The sequence below is a fragment of the Mus musculus genome, chromosome 7 (genome assembly GCF_000001635.26).
Source record: "Mus musculus strain C57BL/6J chromosome 7, GRCm38.p6 C57BL/6J".
Lineage (NCBI taxonomy): Eukaryota > Metazoa > Chordata > Mammalia > Rodentia > Muridae > Mus > Mus musculus.
The window spans coordinates 101,811,324-101,818,312 of NC_000073.6; positions in this window are offsets into that span (position 1 = coordinate 101,811,324).

Sequence of the window (6,989 nt, forward strand, 5' to 3'; positions counted from 1 at the left end):
GATACATTGCAGTAGTGGGAAGGATGCCTGTAGAGGTAACACTCAGACCCCAGGAAATCTTGCCTTAGAGAATTGAGGGTGAAGATCAGTCTCTGTGCAAAAAATAGGGCCGCCAGGCTGGCAGTGGTGGCGCACGCCTTTAATCCCAGCACTCAGGAGCAGAGGCAGATGGATCTCTGTGAGTTTGAGACCAGCCTGGAATACAGAACTAGTTGCAGGTAAGCCACGGCTACACAAAGAAACCCAGCCTCAACATACAAACAAACAAACAAACAAACAATGGGGCAGCCAAGGCTGGGCAGAGGCCTCTTGGACACCAGTTTTTCCCCTGATTCTAAGTGGATACATTAGTGTAGAGCAGAGAATACAGGGTGGGGTCCACGGGGTGGGGGTCACAGTGCCCACTCTGCAAGGCTCCTCCTTGCAGCCTGTTCTCTCTGGATTCTCTCACCCTGCCACAGTCCCATCATCTTCTTTTAAACTCCTCCCACAAACTCCTCCCCTAGCCTCAATCTTTTCACCAGCAGAGGTCAAGCTGGGTAATTCTTCAGGACCCTGATGGTGGTGTGGTAGAAGCTAATTTAATTAATGTTTGCTACATACCAGACACTATTTGTGATGGCAATTATTGGTTGTCAACTTGACTACATCAGGAATTAACTAAAACCCAAGCAGCTGGATACACCTGTGAGGGATTTTTTCTTACATTGTTTGAGGTGGGAAGACCCACCTTTAATCTGAGCCACACTTTCTGGTGGCAGCCTACATAAAGGACATAAAAGAAGGAAGCTTTTGTTTTTTGTCTACTTACCCTCACTCTCAACAGCAAGTTCATTCTATTGTTTGTTTGTTTTTTTGTTTGTTTGGTTGGTTGGTTGGTTTGGTTTTTGTTGTTGTTGTTGTTGTTTTTCGAGACAGGATTTCTCTGTATAGCCCTGGCTGTCCTGGAACTCACTTTGTAGATCAGGCTGGCCTTGAACTCAGAAATCCGCCTGCCTCTGTCTCCCGAGTGCTGGGATTAAAGGCGTGTGCCACCATGCCCAGCAAGTTCATTCTTTAACTGGCATTAGAGCCTACTTCTTCAGGATTCCAGAGAATACCAAAGATGAGCTGAGATATCCAGACTCATGGACTGAACAACTATTGAATTCTTGGAATTTCCGTTGGTAGATAGCCATTGTTGGACTAGCTGGATCAGAGTCTGTAAGCCACTCTAATAAATCCCCTAAAAAAATATAGAATATGTGGGAACCTGACTAACAACACTATTCCAGCACTCTATATTTTAACTCAGCTAATCATTGAATTAAACCAACTTACAGATGAGAAACTCAAGGCACAGAGAGGTTGGGTAACTCACCTTGTCATTCAGCCAACCAATAGTAGGAGAGAGACGTGCCTAGCCATTCACATTAGGCTGTAGAATTCGTCATCACTCATTACACTGAAGACATGTTCCTCACAAGACTGCTGTGACAGCAGTTGGGCCCAGAGCATTTTTAGTTCTCCCACAGGAGCACATATGGGGCGTCACTCCTCAGTTAGGATGAGTTCCTCACACTAGACTCCTAACCACCAGCCACCCCACTTGGCCTCTCCTCTCAGGGAATGTTCTCAGGAACCTGCCTTGCCTAACCACCCCCTGCCTCTTACTCTCCCATAGCTTGGCTTTCAAAACCCCTCCACTGTCTCACCACAACAGGGGACAAGGTTCAAGCTATTTCTTAGCTCCTGAGCCCAGCAGCAGCGTGTGGCTACCAGGAGAGAGGGAAAACACAACTCTACAGCCTTGAGGCTGGAGCAGACCAGCTCCTGCCCTGAGAACTCTATAGTGCATATAGCCTACAGTGGTGCTCCTAGGCACTACTATTGACGGAGTACCTGTAACAAGTAATGCCTCCAGAGATCCAATTGTTTCCGCTCTTGGTTGTGCTAGCATTCCAACTAAAGCTAGTGTTGCGAGGGGAGGTTGCTCATCAGCTAAGAGCACTGGCTGCTCTGCCAGAGGATCTGGATTTGATTCCTGGTACCTACAGAGTGGCTCACAGACACCGACCTGTAGCTCCCGTTCTGGACAATCTGATGTCCTCTTCTGTCTTCCAAGGGCACTAGGCACATATATGGTGCACAGATATACATACCAGCAAAATACTCAGACGAACAAAATTAAAAGAACAAAACACCAAATTTCGAAGTGTGGCAGAGCAAAGTGCTGGGGTGGGGTGGGGCGTTATTGGCTCAAGGGATACACTGTAGAAGGGACAGGCTGGATGGCAATGTCTGAGAAACCTGGAATCCACTTCAATAGCACTCAGCCTCTCAAACTCCCTCATATCTTTGCTTGTCCTGCAAGCTGTAGCTGCTTCTAGGGGTGGACAGCATTGTCACTGGGGAAGGAACAGTCACTTAAAAAGACATGGCTAAGGGAGAACTTTCCTCTACTCACAGAATGACCCAAAAGGAAGGCACATTCCAAGCCGGGCAATGGTGGCACGTGCCTTTAATCCTAGCACTCGGGAAGCAGAAGCAGGCAGATTTCTTCTGAGTTCGAGGCCAGCCTGGTCTACAGAATGAGTTCCAGGGCAGCCAGAGCTATGCAGAGAAACCCTGTTTCACCTGTTTCAGAGAAACCCTGAAAAAACAAAAACAAAACAAACAAACAAACAAAAAGGATGTGTGCTGGACCACTGGTACTCAGGACGTTGTGGGCCAGAGTGAGGACTTGAGTTTGATCGTGGAAAGCCATGGAAGGACCTAAGAGAGCATTCATTCCATCCCACTGTAATGCCTTGAGCCCCTCAGGTATGAATATGTGTCCAAGTGAGAGGAAAACTTGTTGAAGCAGTAGACCTGTCAAGTCTCAATCCTTACAATCTAAAAAGTAAGGAGAAATAGAGAAAACAAGTATTTGTGAGGATGGGAGAAACTGGAGCCCTCGGGAGCTATTGGTTTGGATGTAAATGGCACAGCAGTTCCTTAAAAAGTGGAGACACTGCAGGGGCTGCAGACAGGGCTCAGTGCTTCTGAGCACTGGTTGCTCTTGCAGAGGATCCAGTTTGGTTCCCAGCCCCACACGGTAGCTCACAACCATCTGTAACTCTAGTTCTAGGGGATCTGATGCCCTCTTCTGGTCTCCAAGGGCACCAACCATATACACATTGCATAAACATTCAGGAAAAATACTTATAAACAAACCAACAAACAAACCTCTAAAAAATGGGACTGGAGAGATGGCTCAGCAGTTAAGACTGCTATTCCAGAGGTCCTGAGTTCAATTCCCAGCAACCACATGGTGGCTCACAACCATCTGGAATGGGATCTGATGCCCTCTTCTGGTGTGTCTGAAGACAGCAATGGTGTATTCATATATATATAATAAATAAATCTTTTTTTAAAAATTTAAGTAAAGCAGGGCCAAGCAACACATGCTTTTAATCTCAGCACTCAGGAGCAGAGGCGGCAGATCTCTGTGACTTTCAGGCCAGCCTGGCCTACAGAGCAAGTTCCAGGGCAGCTAGGAATACATAGCGAAACCTTGTCTCAGAAAAAAAGAAAAGAAAAGAAATTTAAGTAAAAACCCTGTGAAGTTACCAGGTGGAAATGCAATACCAAGTGCATCCTACTTCTGGGTATATACCACAACACAGCTGGGCATGGAGGCTCACAGCTGTAATCCCAGCACATAGGCTGAGACAGGAGGATGGCTGTGAATTCCAGGCAAGCCTGTGATCAAGTAGCCAACCATTTCAAAGACCCAAAACCAGGGATAAGAGAGAGTACTTGATGCTAAAGAGTGCGGATTACTCTTGTAGAGAACCTGTTCCCAGCACAGACCTCTTTTAGCTCACACCCTGAAACTCCACTACAGAAGGATCCAGTGCCCTCTTCTGTACTCACGAGTGCACATTCCCACACAGACATGTATGTAATGCACATAAACTTACACAGGCACATAAAAAAAATAAATAATAAGAGAGGCCCATTGGTCGTGCCAACTTTATATGCCTCAGTACAAGGGGAACGCCAGGGCCAAGAAGTGGGAGTGGGTGGGGAAGTGGGTGGGAGGGCATGTGGGGGACTTTTGGGATAGCATTGAAAATGTAAATGAAATAAATACCTAAAATAAATAAATAATACATAAAATAAATAGAAAGCAGAACCTCTAATCCTAGCCCTTGGCAAGCAGAGGCAGGCGCCTGAGTTCAAGACCAGCCAGCACTGCACAACACAGTTAGACTCTGATTTTAATGGGAACAAAATGTGATCTGGAGAGAAGGCTTGATGGTTAAGAGAAACATCTTTTTCTTGCAGAGAACCTGAGTTCTATTCCCAGCAACCACGGGGTAGTTCACAACCAATTCCAGTTCCAACTAATCTAATGTCCTTTTCTGTTCTCCATAGGCACTGGCACAACTGCAATACACATAAACACACACAGGCAAAACACACATAAAATCAAGAGTGAATATGTCTTTTGTCCTTCAATAAAGACACACATCTGTATGCCCACATTCATATCATTGTTATTCACGGCACCTAAAACATGAATCTATGTATCCATGAATGAATACATAGAAATGAAAAAAATGGATATTACATACAATAGAATACTAGTCCACCTTAAAGGAAACAAATTCTAACTTATGCCACACATAGACAACCTTGAGAACATTATGATCAATGAAATAAGCCAGTCACAACCAGGTAAATGATGTATGGTTCCATTTTTATAAGATATTTAGAGTATTCAAAATTACAGAGATGATGCTGGGTGCTTAGCTCAGTGATAAAGTGCTCACCTAGTGTACATATAGTCCTGGATTAGATCCCAGAACCTCTCATAAAACTGAGTGTTAGTGCATGCAGCTGGTCAGAGCAAGGGTCAGGAGAATTAGGTATTCAAGATCATGCTTAGCTACACAGGGGGATCAAGGCCACCTGGGATACAGGAGACCCTATCTCAAAAAACTACATAGGTAGATAGATAGATAGATAGATAGATAGATAGATAGATAGATAGATAGATATCAGAAGGGTAGCTACCAGAAGGTAGGGAAGGTGGTTAGAGAGTTATTTCTTCATGTATGGAGTTTGGGTTATACAAGATCAAGAATTATGGAAATAAATATAAACAAGACAGTGATGCTGTATTGTCCAACATGATGAGAACTAGCAACACTGAAATATACAATTAAAATAGCTATAATGGTAAAATTTGTGTTTATGCATATTTTAACACAACATACCCAAAGCAAGGGAAAATGGCTTGGAAACACACACACACATGCGTGCACACATGCACACACACACACACACACACACACACAACTCCAAAACTCCTGACATAGAATACTTACAGAAACCGAGGCATGAGTCAAGCAAAGAATAATTAGCCTGGGAAAGGGACGGACCCGAGGGTTGTGGTCCCACTGTGCTGGCAAACATGAGGAAAGAGGAATTCCAGGAGAGTTTCTCTTAATCCTAGAGGATTTTGTTTGGTGACAAGGACATGGCCCTCTTCTGGCTTCTTTTTGGATCTCAGACTTCCCATCAGCAGGACTTAGTGTAGAAACCTGGGGACTTGGGGCTGGGGACTAATGAGGAGAGGTTCAATTCATCCTTCAGGAGAGCCAAAGAGACAGAAGGGGGTTTCTACTCATCCTCCAGGTAAAGATGCTAAATGTATTCCATTCACCACACAGCCTGGAGAGCTGGGGAAAATCCTTGGAGGGTCAATGACCTGGCTTTTCCAGAAGAAGGCAGGGACGACTCAAAGGGGAAGAAGAAAGGCACTGAAGGAGAGAGAGGGAGTCATTACCATAGTCCTAAGGCTCAGCATCCTACACAGACACAGTTACACACACACACACATACACACGCACACGCACACGCACACGCACACACACACGCGCGAGTCCAGAGGTCACAAGCTATTGGAGAGGACAACAGAGCTGAGAAGCCGGGATGGGAGGGAGTGGCCTGGACCCAGCAGGTGCAGGCTCCTGTGGCCCTCAAGACAAGAGACTTCTCAGAGAGAGAGACTTCAACCCTGCAGCCTTCTCCTCTAATGCCTTGCCAACCCCTCCCACCCCCAGCCTCTCCACCACAATGTCTTGGTCGCCTTCGGTGCTCTGGTCACAAATCCCAGCTCTCGGGGATGTCCTTTCTCTCCACTCATCGGCCTCTGTTTCGCTGGTCTGTTTCTGTCCTTGTTAGCCTAAGGCCATCCTGTGTGTGGTCTCACTGTGATTGTCTCTGATTTGTTTCAGCCTTCTCTGCAGCTCCATCACAGCCCTGGTTGCAGTCCACGTCCATGTTCATCCGTGTCCCTCTGTCTCCATGCCTGTCTTTCTCCATCCTGCTGGCCTCCTCTCTCTGCCAATCTCCATCTCCACCCCTGCCTTTCTCTTCTACCGCTTCATCCTTGTCTTCCCTTACTTCTATTTCGAGGTCTGACCCCTTTTCTCTAGTCTCTCCATACCCACGTCCCCTCCTTGTCCCTGTCCCAGGCTCCTGTCTCTTTCTCATCCCTGTCTCCATCCCCCTCACTCTAGGGCAGCCTCGGCAGTCCTCGCAGGGATAGGACCTAGCTGGGGGCGGGGCTGAAGGGCCAGATCGGAATAATTCGGTTATCTGGGAGAATTGAATTAACTTCTTCACACCAGCACCGCGGGGCCTGCCTCCCTAGCTTCCACGGGGCCGCAGGTGGGAGGCCCAGGAACGAGGTCGGGACCCTCCTGCTGGGCATGTTGTGTAGAGATCGAAGGTCTAGGCCGGATTGGGACAGGATAAGGGACTCTCGGATTGGGGTCCCACGATGCTCCGCCTGCACCTCGGGAGCCCTAAGAGGGAGGCCCTTTGGGGTGGGGGACCCGAGGTGGCTAGGGGCGGGGTCTGGGCCGCTCAGGCCCCGCCCCGCGGAGCTCGCCCCGCCTCGCCCCCTCCGCGGGGTCCTGCGCGTTAAAAGGCGCGCGGGCTGGCAGCACTGC